At 47.0% G+C, this 14,325-nt stretch overlaps 1 long non-coding RNA gene and 6 other non-coding genes across 19 annotated transcripts in view; 3 read left to right on the top strand and 4 right to left on the bottom strand.

Moving 5' to 3' along the window:
• LOC103345140 (uncharacterized) overlaps positions 1 to 8,693 on the bottom strand; it is a 297,246-nt gene extending 288,553 nt beyond the window's left edge. Inside the window, exons 1-2 of one of the 13 annotated variants that reach the window (XR_007915081.3) lie at positions 8,432 to 8,693; positions 7,477 to 7,663 (exon numbers count right to left, since the gene is read on the bottom strand). This is a non-coding gene — a long non-coding RNA (uncharacterized LOC103345140). The other 12 variants (XR_001792269.4, XR_016234420.1, XR_016234423.1 and 9 more) reach the window with 12 other exon arrangements.
• Positions 7,498 to 7,570, top strand: TRNAF-GAA (transfer RNA phenylalanine (anticodon GAA)). The gene has a single exon. It is a non-coding gene; the product is annotated as a tRNA-Phe (tRNA).
• Positions 7,696 to 7,768, top strand: TRNAF-GAA (transfer RNA phenylalanine (anticodon GAA)). The gene has a single exon. It is a non-coding gene; the product is annotated as a tRNA-Phe (tRNA).
• Positions 8,694 to 8,942: 249 nt separating the features above from the next.
• TRNAI-AAU (transfer RNA isoleucine (anticodon AAU)) lies at positions 8,943 to 9,016 on the top strand. The gene has a single exon. It is a non-coding gene; the product is annotated as a tRNA-Ile (tRNA).
• A 746-nt stretch (positions 9,017 to 9,762) lies between these two features.
• TRNAR-ACG (transfer RNA arginine (anticodon ACG)) lies at positions 9,763 to 9,835 on the bottom strand. Its single transcript has one exon. It is a non-coding gene; the product is annotated as a tRNA-Arg (tRNA).
• Positions 9,836 to 10,662: 827 nt separating this feature from the next.
• On the bottom strand, positions 10,663 to 10,744 carry TRNAS-CGA (transfer RNA serine (anticodon CGA)). Its single transcript has one exon. It is a non-coding gene; the product is annotated as a tRNA-Ser (tRNA).
• A 3,411-nt stretch (positions 10,745 to 14,155) lies between these two features.
• On the bottom strand, positions 14,156 to 14,229 carry TRNAT-AGU (transfer RNA threonine (anticodon AGU)). The gene has a single exon. It is a non-coding gene; the product is annotated as a tRNA-Thr (tRNA).
• Positions 14,230 to 14,325: the final 96 nt, after the last annotated feature.

Below are 14,325 nucleotides of genomic sequence, written 5' to 3'. Positions count from 1 at the left end.
AATTTCCAAATAATGGATACTTAACATAAATATTCTGAATAATACAGGAAGAAAATTTCAAAAATCTCTTGCTCCTGCCAATCCTCCCTGTGGTCAGAACTTCTCTCACAAATAATCACTATTTTTGCTAGTGTGCTTACATTATATCATAGACAATTTGCTGACAACAAGTTTATATTCTTAAGTTAACACATATGCCCAGTCCTTAATTTTTGCTACAGCTGATACTTCCATCATGGACATTAGTCTTGTCTTCATCATCTCCGCCCCCTTTCCTGCCCTCCATTTTTTTTTTTTAAGGTTGATTTTATTTATTTGAAAGTCAGAGTTACACAGAGAGAGAAGAGGCAGAGAGAGAGAGAGAGAGAGCGAGAGAGAGAGGTCTTCCATCCGCTGGTTCACTCCCCAGATGGCCTCAACGGCCAGAGCTGTGCCGATCCGAAGCTAGGAGCTTCCTCTCCCACACGGGTGCAGGAGCCCAAGGACTTGGGCCATCTTCTACTGCTATCCCAGGCCACAGCAGAGAGCTGGATTGGAAGAGGAGCAGCCAGGACTAGAACTGGCACCCATATGGGATGCCAGCCTTCAGGCCAGGGCTTTAACCCACTGCACCACAGCGCCAGCCCCATTTGCCCTCCATTTCTTACAGAGGCCATCTTCTTGCAGTCAAATTAATATTTGTATTATTTCAAATGGCATGGAGGCCTGTTTCAGATCCTAATTATTAGGCATTGTTTAGATTAAATTTAGTCAACCAAATTATAAGTTCCCTCCTAAATTCATTTCTCAAGGTTACTAAGAAGACCAAGCATGAAAGAACCAAAATCTATCAGTGAAATCTTAAGCTCTAACCAGGAGAATGTAGCAGATACAGAATTAAAGAAAAGAATGATTACAAATATTTAGATTGTATTCCCTAAAACCTCATTAACTGAGCATCCTGAATAATGAAAAAAATCTCATGAACAAAAATGGTAATCAATGTCTATACACCATTTCACAAGACATTCCAAGCTGCAGACAGGAGACACTCATTTTATAACTGCAAAGGAATTAGTCCATTTTTGTTTTCAAATAGTAATGATAGCACTTTTTTCTGTGTAAAACAGCATAGGCACTGATTTTATTAGGATTAATATATACACTGAGTAATCCAGTATCTGAAATCTTCCTTAACAAAGACAGAGACTTCTGTGGTTAACATGGATACCCCTTCATTCTTTTAAGACAAGTTCACAAATTAAATTCTTGTTATGAAATTTGAGCTTACCTGTTACATTTGAGTAAAATTATGCAGGATATAGAATTCTGAAATTCCCAATATAAGAAAGGATACTATATGAACTAGAATTACAAAATCATATTTTAGGGCCAGCATTGTGGCATACCCAGTTAAGCCATCGCCTGCAATGCCAGCAACCTACATAGGCATTGGTTGGAGTACACACTGCTCCATTTCTGATCCAGCTCCCTGCTAATGTGCCTGAGAAAGCATCAGAAGATGGCCCAAGTGCTTGGGTCCCTGCCATACATGAGAGACTTGGATGGAGTTCCAGGCGCTTGGCTTCAGTTTGGCCCAGCTCTGGCCACTGGGGCCACTTGGGGAGTGAACCAAGTAGATGAAAGATCTCTCTCTCTCTAACTCTGCCTTTCAAATAAATAAATTTTTAAAAAGATTTTATTTATTTGAGAAGTAGAGTTACAGACAGTGAGAGAGACAGAAAGAAAGTCCGCTGGTTCACTCCCCAAATGGCCACCATAGCTGGAGCTGGGCCACTCCAAAGCCAGGAGCCAGGAGCCTTTCCTGGGTCTCCCACACGGGTGCATGGACCCAAGGACTTGGGCCATTTTCTACTGCTTTCCCAGGCCATAGCAGAGAGCCAGATCAGAAGAGGAGCAGCCAGGACTAGAACCAGCACCCGTACGGGATGCCAGCACCACAGGAGGATTAACCTACTGCGCCACAGTGCCAGCTCGTATAAATAAATATCTTTTAAAAATCATATTTATAAACATATTGGAGTTTTATAGTGTGAAAATAAAAGGAAAACCATGGTGAAAGCAGCATTGAAAGAGTAGTTTAAGAGTAGATTTGCAGTAGGGGTTTGGCACAGCGGTTAAGACACCCTCACCCCTCTGAAGGAAGGAGTGCTCAGCTCCAAGTCCTGAGTCCAGCTTCCTACTAACGCACTGGGAGGCAGCAGGTGATCACTCAAGCACTTGGGTCCCTACCAACACAGTGCAAAGCTGGGTTGAGTTCTGGGCTCTGCTTTGTTCTAGCCTAGCCCTGGTTTTTGTGGACACTTGGGGAGTGAACCAACAGATGGAACATCTCTGTGTGTGTGTGTGTGTGTGTGTGTGTTTCAGCCTTTCAAATATATGAGAACAAATAACAAATTTTGTAAAAATAGTTTGGAGGCCATAAGGAAACAAGATTTTAAGGAGTGAACTTAAAAAAAGGAGATAGAAGATCTCTCTCTCTCTCTCTCTCCCCCCTCCCTATCTTTTGAATACATGAAAACAAATTTAAAAATTTTTACCAAAGTGGAGCCCAGGAGGCCCTAAGGAAGCAAGTATTATGCTGTTGCCTGAAATACAAACTTTGGTTACCCTCTGTCCCTCAGATATCTGTAATGACCAAAATGACCAGATGATTACATTGTGCCCAGAGGCTCAAGGTGTGTATCAAAAGCTTGTCAGATTCCTGTTTTATGGCCACGTGTCCACCTGTTTACATGTTCTTTCCTTCTCTTCTATCCGTCGTGTGGCCCCTGTGCCTCAGAATGCAAGCTGTCACTTTTCCCACCTCCTATAGAGCTGGCTGAGCCTGTGTCTCCTGAACCGCAATTCTTAAGACCTCAAAGTCCTTTTACTTTGCAGTTTCTGAGTAGCTGGACCGATGGACAGTGGAAACAATGATGGCTGCTGAATGGGATTCCAGAGAATGGAGACTCGGTGGTGAGCCTGGCGACTGCTAGGCTGTCTGTTTTGTTTTGTAACATACTGAGACTGGCTTGGCTCGCATAGAAGGACTGTTGCAGAAAAGAGAAACTAGAAAGGATTTGGGTAGGTAAAGAGCTGACATGACAGAGGATCCCAAACGAGCCAAGTGTTCCTGATGACACAGCTGACAGATTTGGAGACTACACATGGGCACCTGTGGAGTTTAACCAAAGGCTTCTCTATCCAGGATAAAATCTTCCACCCTCTTGCTGTGTGTGAAACACAAAATCCTGCTGGAGAAATCCTCTTTGTCACACATAGAACTGGTCTCGCTCTCAGGACATTTGCCGGATTTGAAAATATGCCAGATTGGAGACTAAAAAACTCAAAACATCCGAGAGGCAGAACTACACCCCAAATGGACTTCCAGAGCCAGAGAAAAACATCTGTGTTGGATGCGTCACAAACTCAAGACGTTCATAGAGCTCCGGGGACAAGGACACACTGGAGTTGGTGATGCGAAGATTTAAATACTGTGATTAGCCAGCCTGGATGCATCTAGAACAACACACAGGGGTGCATGTAAAGCAACGCGTGTGGAACACATTCTATAACGGACCATGCATTGAGTCATAAATCAAGTTTCAGAGAACTCCAAGGATATTCTCTTGTACCATATTAGAATTTAGTTATAAACCAATGGAAAAATAGTATCCAGGAAGTCTCAAAATAATTTGGAATTCAGCAGTAAACACATTCAAAGTAACTTTTGGATCAGAAAAGCAATGAAATGTAATGTAGGAAATATATGGAATTGAATGATAAAGTTATGATATATTAAAATTGGTAGAATGCTGAGAGGAAACATCACATCTTTAAATGTATGTGTTAGAAAGAGGTTGCAAGTCAAATATTTAAGTGTCTACCTCAATAAGCTAGATTAAAGAATAGCTAACTAACCCTAAGAAAGTAAAAGGAAGTTCTTTGTAAAGATTCATAGAAGCAATAAATCATTAGCAAAATGATTAAAAATGAAGAGAACATAAATTACCAATATCAAGATGAAACAGATGTCATTATTAACACTTTTGTGCCAATGAAGTTAACAATTTAGTTGAAATGTATGAAAAACTCTATTTTCCATAATAGACACAGAAGAAAGAGAAAATCTTGTCTCTAATTTGAAATGCTCCTACAAAGAAGACTTTAGGCCCATTTAACTTCACTGGTGAATTCTTCCAAATATTTAAGAAATAAGTAATACAAATCATGTACTAACTCTAATGGATAAAAAGAGAGAATTTCCAACTTATTTAATAAAGCACGCTGCTGATCTCAAAACCCGACTGGGACATTGCAGAACTAGAAATCTACAGGTCAATAACCCTGAGGAAGGTGGGTGGGAAATTCCAAACAATATATTAGCCAATGGAATCCAGTCATGACCACATGGAACATAGTCCATAAATAAGGTTGGTTTGACATATAAAAATTATATAGTTTGCTATACTAAATATTAAGGGAGAAAAATTATATGCACATCTCAACAGACACAGAAAAATAATTTTAGGTTCAAACTCACTCATAAGTACAATTCATACAAGCTAGGAATAACACATATCTTTAAGCTAATGAAGAGCATCCAGGAATGAACCCTACAGCTAACCTTTCACTCATAGTGAGAACATGAAATCTTTGTCCTCTGAGACTAGGAATAGGGTTACCCACTATATCACAACCACTGTTCACATTGTGCTGAGGTTCTAAACAGTGTTACAAGGTAAGATAAAGAAAAGTTGTAAAGACTATGAAGAAAAAAAGAAAGAGCACATGTGACATTTTATACATAAAAATTCCAGTTGTCAACAATGAGCAGTACTAAGTGGCTATACAAAAGTCAATGGCATATCTTCACACTAACAATAATTATAAATGAGATTTAGAAAGAAATAACATTCACAAATATTAAAAATAGAGCAGTTACATCTTTAAAACACTGAACATTGTAGACAGAAATTAAAGAGACCTAAATGAAGAAGGAATCTACCAAGATTCTGGGCCATGAAGAGTCATTCTTACTATTTTATCAGTGCTTCCCAAACCTAACTACAGTTTCCATGTAATAAGCAATTAGTAGGTTTTGTTTTGTGTGTGTGACTCTGTGTGTGTTGGGAGTGGGGAGCAGTGGGAGACTGATCATTGCTTCTGAAATTTATATTAAAATAATAATATAGGGAAAGAGGGCCCCTGAGCAGGATTAAAGAAAAAAAAAGAGTGGACTTTGGGCAAATTCCAGGAAAAGTCCACCCCTCTGGGGAAGAACAAAAAGTAAGAAACACAATTTAGAATAGAGCAAAGGAAAAAAGAGGAGCATACAGCACCTAAGGCAAGCGTGTGGGAAACATTAACCAAGCACTGAGCCTTCCTGCACAGAGAGAGATGTGTGTGTGTGTGTGTGTGTGCTTGGCAGGGGTCCAACTACCGACCCCTCCCCTGTTCCTGGACAGAGGCAGGGGAGCAGATGCACACAGGACCCCTACTGCATGAACTAGGTGAGGGGCAGGAAAGGGAGGAGGAGAAAAATACAAGGGAAGAGACCAGCCCCGCAGGGGTCAGCAGATTCCCAGCTCTGGGGCCCCTCTCCACGTGGGGAGCTTCTGTCATGTGTCACAATTAAACTTGCTTTCCCTCTGGCACCCTCTTTCAGATCTTTCTCTCTATTTCGATATTGAGCAACAAGTCTGTGGACCAGGAGAAGCTGCTCCCTACAACCAGGAGGTGACAATAACACTTGAAAATCCAGAACAGCTAAGGCAATCTGGAGAGTAGGAGCAATACTAAAGGCCTGTTATTATTACTTTAGCATTACAGAAATGAAAACAGAATGGTATGCTCCAGACACGTAGTCCAGAGGGCAAAGTTGAGTCAGAACAGACACAACAGCACACCATTTCACTTTATAGCAAAGGACACATTGCACCTCTCTGGGGAAAGGACTGATTTTTTTTCAATAAGTAATGCTTGGTCCTTCGAAACCATACGTGAAAAAGTGAAGTAGATCCCTATCTCACACCATACATAAATTAAGCCAGAATATAGAAATTATGGTTTAAAGTAAAACAATAGAGCTTCTGGAAGAAAAAACAGGAGAATAGCTTAAAGACCTTGGTTTAGGCAAGTGTTTCTGAAACAGCATGGAAAATGCACTAACCATAAATATTGATAAACTTGATTTCATTAATATTCAAAACCTCAAAATACAAAGTTTGGAGAACCAGTGGCATTCCACAAACTGGGAGAAGGAATTTGCAGTACCTTCTGCAAATATCCTGCAAATACCTACACATACACCTGACAAGAAAGTTGTATTCATCCATGTGTAACAAGCCCCTACAAATCAAAAAGATAGGCAATCAACTCAATTTTTAAATAAAAATATGGAAAAATATAAAATATGATTATCCATCAAAACAAGCAAGTTAAAATCACAAAGGACTATCACTACATCCTGGGCCAAATGGTTAACATTAAAATGACTGACCACCCCAAGTGTTGGCTGGACTGTGAAGCAACCAGAAGCCTCATATTTTGTTGTTAGTTGTGTAAAATGGCATTCATTTCTGGAAAACTGTTTAGCAGCATCTGATAAAGTTAATGAAGTTAAGCCTATGAGGACACTTCAAAAAGTTCATGGAAAATGGCATTAAAATATAAGTTTATTTTTGTGTCAAAAATTTTGAAAGTCATGCATGTATTTTTAATAAATATTTTCATAAAATTTGAAGACCTTTTATATGCATGAGTTTTCATTTTTTGCATAAAATTAAAACTATATCTTAATTTCACCTTTTTCACAAAGTTTTGGAAGTACTTTGTGCATACTTCCTATGACTTAAAATGACATCTGTCTGTCTATAGGATAAATGAGCCCTTATGGGTCACTTAAAGCTGTGTGCAAGAAAGTTCAGAACAGTGCTTTTTATAATAACTCCAAACTGGAAACAATTCAAATTCCTATCGACATTAGAATGAATCCATAAATCGTTATATATCTATAAAATGCAAGTTAATGAAAGGCAAGAAGAGGCCCTTGCAGCTGAGAGAGAGACAGAGAGAGAGAGATGAATTTCAAAGACAGTATTGAGTGGGAGAAGCCAGTCACATAAGATTGCAATCTGTATTTCACCCAAAATACATGAAATTAAGGTGCACAGGATGCGAGAGTTGGGAGCAGTGAGTAACTTTGGGACAGGAACTTGTAAAATTCTCCAAGTTGCACACTGAGATTTTTGTACTTGATGGAACCTATACTGTTGAACAGAGAACAATGAATCAGAGGTGCCTGGTGTCCCTACGGCGTTGTGCTGCACTCCACCAAGTGTTCCACTGCACCAGGACGCTCTGGCTCAGCAAGCCCCTGTGCCCACCCAATTTATATCCTCAGAACCACACGTGTCGTCTTGCCTTTTCTGAAACGAGACATCCCAAGAAGAGACTAGAAAGTCAAGAGAAAACTATTTGACAGTGACATACCAAGGCGTGACTCCACGGGCAGCCGAAATAGCTCAGTTGGGAGAGCGTTAGACTGAAGATCTAAAGGTCCCTGGTTCGATCCCGGGTTTCGGCAGCCGATGACTGCTTTTTGCTCAGTTCGTCGACCTCGGTAGTGTTCGTGAAACACAGACTGACCTTTGTGGCAGCTGTTCCGCGGTGTTGTTGCCTGTAACATAGGTTGGGAGCACTTCAGAGGCAGCCGAAATAGCTCAGTTGGGAGAGCGTTAGACTGAAGATCTAAAGGTCCCTGGTTCGATCCCGGGTTTCGGCAGTCAGTGACCGCTTTTTGCTCAGTTCGTCGACCTTGTCGTTGCCTGTAACATGGGCTGGAAACACGAAAGGTCTGTTTGATTACACACAGGATACTTTGGGGAAGATAAAAAAGAACTCGGTTGCTGATCAAAAGCCGAGACCCAGGGAGGTTCGCCTTTTTGTTGTCTTAATCGGTTTTTAATCCTGTCCTCACGGGTGAGCGACTTCTTGGCCTAACAACCCAGCAGCGCAGGGAAGACCAAGGAGACAAAACCTGCCCCAGCTCGTTCTGGAAGTGACGATGGCCCCTGCGTGGGAGAGGAGGAAGCCAGAGGCTCCGGGGTCCTCGGAAGCGCCCAGGGATTCCAGCGTCAGGGAGCTCTCCCAGTCCTGCCTTTGTCTTTTTTTTTTTCTTGAAAAGAACTCCGGATTGATATGAAATATCCGTCTATTTTATAGGGTGCAGTGCAATATTCAGCACACACACACCGACCACGCCAGGCCCTCAGCCTCTCCCGTCGTCGATCTAGAGCTACTCACTGTTCCGCCCGCTGCCTGCGCCGACCGCCGGCCCTCGCGCCCAGCCTCTCGTCGCCGGGATTTCAAATCCCGCGTGTCTGCGTGCACGCACGTTCACTCCGGAGGGAAAACGTGCGGCCTTGGGTGTGTCGCGCTTACTTACCCCGCGCGGTGCTGCAGCCGTCACGGCCGAGTCGCGGCAGCTCGTGTCGCGGCGGGCCCGAGGCGGGCCGTGGGGCCGGCGGTCGTGCTGCCGCGCGGGCGCGGTCCCGGGGCCTCCCTGGGCCCGCGGCGAGAGCGGGAGGCGCCGGGCCCCTGAGCGCGCTCTCGGCGCGTCCTGAGCGCGCCCCCGGCGACCGCCCCCGGGGGAAGCTCCAGTCCGCGCCGGCGCCCGTCTTCGCGGCTTTCTCCTCAGCCGCTAGGACGCTGCGGTGCTCGGCACGCGGCGGCACGCGGCGGGCGCCGGTCCGCAGAAAAGTTCGCCAAGAACTCACCGCCTGTCCGGTGCGGCCCCAGGACGCGTGCCGCGCCCGCAGCTTGGCGTCTGCGGAAATGGCGTGAAGGCCTTTTTTGAAGAGAATGAGGGAAAAAAGAATTTCCTTTAATCTTTATTGAGACGTAAGGACACCAGAAACTTTTTTTGTACTTTAATTAAAAGTGGCCTTACAGCGGCAGGCCGGTTAGCTCAGTTGGTTAGAGCGTGGTGCTAATAACGCCAAGGTCGCGGGTTCGATCCCCGTACGGGCCAGGGTCCGTTATTTTGGCTTCCTCGGGGCCAGTGTCCCAAAACCGACTTTCACACTTTCCTCTCTACCAAAGGACAGGACAACCCCCTTTTGTATCGCTTTTATTTATTTATTTTTAAATAGAAGTGACATACACGCGCTGGGAAGTTTATCCAAGAACCTGAGCGGAGGGGCGTGGGAGAGAGGCGGGCGTCCCGCGCGGCGACCGCCGGGCCCAGTCGGCTTCCGGGGCGTCCGCGCGGCCTTCCTCCTCGGAGCCAGTCGCCCGCTCCGCGGAAGGCCCAGCTGTCCGACCGGGGCGCCCCGGGCGCGCTCGGGAACCCGCGCCGCCTCCGCCGCGGCGCACCCTCGCGGCGCGGCCCCGGGTCCAGCCCGAGGAGTCTCCCGCCGCCCGACGGGGCTTTCCCCGCGGAGGGGGCGCCGCATCCCCTCCCGGGGCTCCTTCTGAGGGGTCCGCTCGGAGGGCGGCCGCGTCCCGGGCCCGCGTCGCGCAAGCAGGCGGCAGGAGAGGCCCGCCGAGGCCGACTTGCGAGTGTGAAGACCGCGGGCAGGATCTTGTCCCGAGTCCCTCCCAGCTGCTTGGTTTGCAAGAACGTCTCACGGCAAGGCCCGGCAGAGCCGGTAGAGGGAAAATTACGTTTCCGAAGCCCCTTTTCCCACTTGGATCACCTCTGGAGGGCTCTTGAAGGATTTGCAGCCTCGTGTCGACGTGAGTTCGGTAAAAGCGCCCGGAAAAGGTTAGGCTCGCCGAGCCAGCCAGGAGTCGAACCTGGAATCTTCTGATCCGTAGTCAGACGCGTTATCCATTGCGCCACTGGCCCGCGCCCGCAGGGCCCGCGCCCGCAGGGCCCGCCTGAACATTAACGCTTTCTTTCCTGCACGGCCGGGCCCGGCCAGGCGAAGCGCTGTGCTCTTGACGTAGACGGGGAGGAGAACCCCAACCCGCGCTCATCTGACGACAGCGCGGCTTAGCCTGCGGCCGGCGAGTGTGCGGCGCATTCCCCGACGTGAGTGTTTGGAGAACGACCGCGTGCGTGTCTGAGACGTCGCTCTGTCCTGGGACGTCTTTCCTTCGGAGCAGCGTTCATTCGCGCGCGTGTGTAGTCTTGCGCTCCTCATTACGTTTTTCCTGTCCAGTCATCTGCTTGCAGCCGACTTTATTTTTTTTCCTCACTTACACTGGACACTGATGATGTATATGGACGGCCGAGCAATTTAGATGTTGCAAAAAAAGTGCATTGAAATCCATTTCTGGAGGCACACGTCATACTGTTTCTCTTCTCGTACCAAAAGGAGTAAAAAACTCACCGCCCACTACAGAGAAACTTGTTGTAGAACGGTGTTACAATTCAGTGATGCCGGTAAAACCACTCAAATTAAAAAAAAAAAAAAAAGAGGGAAGAGGAATTCAGTAAAAGGACTATACGTTTTGAGGACCAGGCAGTCAGCCAGCAGCACATATACAACCGGCTTAACACCTGCTTGGCTGCTCAGAGCAGGCGAAATGGCGGCGAACGGGGCTGGACGAGGGGCTGGAGCTCCCGAGCTCGCGGCTTCCCGGAAAACTGAGTTAGGAGCTGCGCCCTACGGAGTCCAGCGCGCGGCTCGGACGGACGAAGCTCAGCGAAAACAGGACAGAAAACGCTAACGCTGTGAGCAGGATTCGAACCTGCGCGGGGAGACCCCATTGGATTTCGAGTCCAACGCCTTAACCACTCGGCCATCACAGCGGCGGGACTGCCGGCACTCCTCGGGTCCCTCGCAGGTCTTCTCCCCGCGGCGCGCGCGTCAGGTGGGGCCGCCGCCGCCGCCGTCGAAAGGGTTTCTTCCTCCGCACAGGCGCCGCACCTCACACCCAGACTTCCTCCAGAAGGTCTGTGCAGCCGGGCGGCGGAGGGAACTAACTCCGGGTTTCCATCCGGAGACCCTGCCGAGCAGACAAGTCCGCGAACGTGGGAGCGCCTGGGCGTCCCCGCGTCGTCCCCTCTGCGGTCCGGAGCCGCACGGTGGCTGAGGCTGTGCCCTGCAGCTCCCAGCGGGGAGCGTTAGCGTCGGCCCCTGCTCTCAGCCGCTTGGCTTCCTGCAGCGGAGCCCCCATTTTTGTGCTTGCCCCTTTTGTCATTTCTAAGCTGGTCTCCCCGTCTCAACCAAGAGCTCCTGGAGCCGTGACGGACGTTTGATTTTCACCTGTTTTCCGACTCCACGCGCCGGAAACTTTCTTGGTGCTTACAAGCTGCTTTGATGCTTAGACAAGTCCCCAAGAGCCCGGTGATCTGTTTCCTGCTCCTCACCCCTCGCCCCAGCATCCGTTCGAGTCGCGCCTTTGCAACCCTCTCAGCTCCTGAGGTGGCTGTGCTCTGGCAAAGCAAGGCACGGTCTGGACACTGGACACGGCACCACACAGCACTGGCAGGTCTCACTCTGTTCAGACAGTGAGCGCCAGGTGGACATCTTCAAGGCTGCCAGGTGGTTGTTCTGCGACGATCTGTGCGAATTACTCCTCCCGTCCTCCGTCTCTCATCCTGAGCTCCAGCACCTCCTCTCCCCCATCAGGCGCACCCGAGGGCATTGCTTTCTACCTCTCTGAGAAAAGTAACCATCAGGAGAGAACTTCCATAAGCATCACCAGCGTCCCCCCACTGCCAGCCCCGGGAGAACTGCAGCAGTCCTGCAAGCGCTTGTCAAGGTCACCGGGGACTGGCATGTGCCTAACATTTCCCCTGGCCTGCCTCTTACCTGGCACACAAGTAAGTAGCTTTCCATACGTTCTCCTTAAAGTGCTTCCTTCGGCTGATTTTACGGTAACAATTCTTATGACCACCTTCCACTTAGAAATATGCAGTTAACGTTCCTCCATGTCTTTTCGCGGATTGATAGCTCATTTCTTTTGGTGCCAAATAATATTCCATTGTCTGAACCCACCACGGTTTATCAATGCAGGTTATGTATGGAATGACAAATGTATTGGTTGTTTCCACCTTTTGGCGATTACAAAAGGTGCTATCAACATAGCATGAAGGTATTTATGGAGACATGTTTTCAACGCCTTTGGGTGGGTGCCAAGGCATGCAGTTACTGAATCTGGTATACGTATGTTAGGTTTTGTAAGAAATGGCCAAATTGCCTTTCAAATTGTTTGCAACATTTTTCCCTCCCACCAGCAATGATAGTTTCTGTTGTTCGGCATCCCTGCTTGTCAGCATCTGCTGTTGTCAGCGTCCTGGACTTTGCCATTCTGATAGAAGTGTAGGGTATCTCACTGTTGCTCTAGTTTGCATCTCCCTGATGACACATGATGTTCATATGCTTCGGAGGGGACCTCAAAAAATTCATAGAAATAGAATTACAAGAGAAGAGTATTTCAATGCAAGCAGTTTTTAAATTTTTAACTACTCACTGATTTGAAAGAGAAACAGAGACAGAGAGAGAAATCTTCTGTCACAGGTTCACTTCCCAAACACCTGCAACAGCTGGGGCTAGGCCAAGCCAAAGCTGGGAGTCGCAGTGCTTCAGCCAGCATCTCAGGGGCTCAGTCCTTGAACTCCTTCTTTTCTCTATTTATACTTGTCCGGGGTGGGGGGGAGGGGTAATCTCACCCGGCCTCACAGCTAAATTAACGTGCACATGCTGAGAACTCACTAGTTTGCATTTCTAGCCTGAGTCTCTTCCCTAAATTTCAGGCTGGTAGAGTCAACCTCCCACCTGATGTTTCAACTTCAGAGTCTAACCATAAACATCTCTGCTACAAACTGACTCCTTAGGGCAGCCAGGAGACCTGCTTCACTACGAGGCTTGCATAGTTCACTTATTGGCAATTTCAAGTTTTTACACTTTCAGGCAAGAGATCTTGGCAACATTCTTGGCCGGTTACTCTTTTCTTCCACATATACGAGGGAATTCTCTTTGTTCCACATTTAGAATGTATCCAGGTTAACAAACTTCTTCCCAACTTGACTGCTACCACCCTGGTCCAAGACACCTTTTTCTCTGACATGGAATATTGCAAAGCTCTGTTTTTTAGTGTTTCTTTTGCCCATCCCAGTCCTACAAAACATTCTATGCAAAGCAGTCAGACAGAGCCTTTGTGGCACAGTTTTACAAAAAAAAAAAAAAAAAAAAAAAAAGGTCAGCAACATCTCCTCGTTTCATCAGAGTGGATGTCAGGGTCTTTGCTGAGCCCATGTTGTTGTCTATAACTCACTCCTCCTTGCTCATCTGCTGCAGTTGGCATTGGCCTTTTGTTTTCCCATGAATATAACAGGCACATCACTGCCCCAGGACCTTAGCACTGACCGTTGCCTCTATTGGAATCACTCCTGCTTTGATATGCAGGTGCCACAGTCCCATACCTATCTCATGTCTTTTCTCACATACCACCTTGTATGTGTATCCTTGTAGGTAAAACTGTAAACTCCCCTCATGCCAGTCCCAGTAACAAGCATTACAGTTGTGAGAGTTTCCTGCTGGTCTCTGTGTCCTCAGAGGGTCGTGATTCTGGGCTTCTCTGCCTCCTCCAGCCCTGTCAAAGTCACTTGTGTGTTGTACACTCAGCTTCAACCTCTTACCATCCATGACTTTCTGTAGACTCCCTTCTTCCAGAAAACCGCAACAGCGGCGGACACATCAGCCTCACATGGACACAGACACTGGAACAAGGCAGAGGGAAACTGCTGGTTTACCCTGGGGCAGGCAGGGGAGGCCATGACTGCAAGATCTCCTTCACAGAACCTGCTATTCCTACAAGCTCACTGGTGGACTTTTACACATGGCTTTCCATTGGGACCACCAGAGCCATTTACTGGTCTGAATATCAGCTCTACTTCAGGTGTGCTGAGGGTTCTGGGGTTGCACAAGCAGTTAAATCAGGCAAAGAATAACTGGAAGGGCCCCTTCCTAAAGCTGGACAATCCTGGGAGCTAGCCTCATCTCACCTCAGATAACCTCTTGGTGTTAGGGCACAGCTATGGGTAGTGATTTATCATGGGATTGTCCCACTTCCACCTCTGTCTTCTATGACAAGGAACCCGGGTTTCCCAGCAAGGCTTAAAGACGCGCAGGGGGTAAACGCAGGTTTCCTCCATATTCAGCAGGTGGCATCTCTTCTACTTTGCACCAGGTGAAATCACAAAAGAAGGCAGCACAGGCCCTGCTGGGATTTGAACCCAGGATCTCCTGTTTACTAGACAGGCGCTTTAACCATCTAAGCCACAGAGCCAACCCTGAGGGCAACTCTAATTGTGTATTATTTGAATTTAATTTCTTTTTTTTAAACTTTAATGAATATAAGTTTCCAAAGTACAGCTTATGGATT

Source organism: Oryctolagus cuniculus, chromosome 5 (genome assembly GCF_051225735.1).
Source record: "Oryctolagus cuniculus isolate XC-2025 breed Fujian yellow rabbit chromosome 5, ASM5122573v1, whole genome shotgun sequence".
Classification (NCBI taxonomy): domain Eukaryota; kingdom Metazoa; phylum Chordata; class Mammalia; order Lagomorpha; family Leporidae; genus Oryctolagus; species Oryctolagus cuniculus.
The sequence above is the reverse complement of the archived record's forward strand: the minus strand, read 5'-3'. Positions and strand labels throughout refer to the sequence as shown.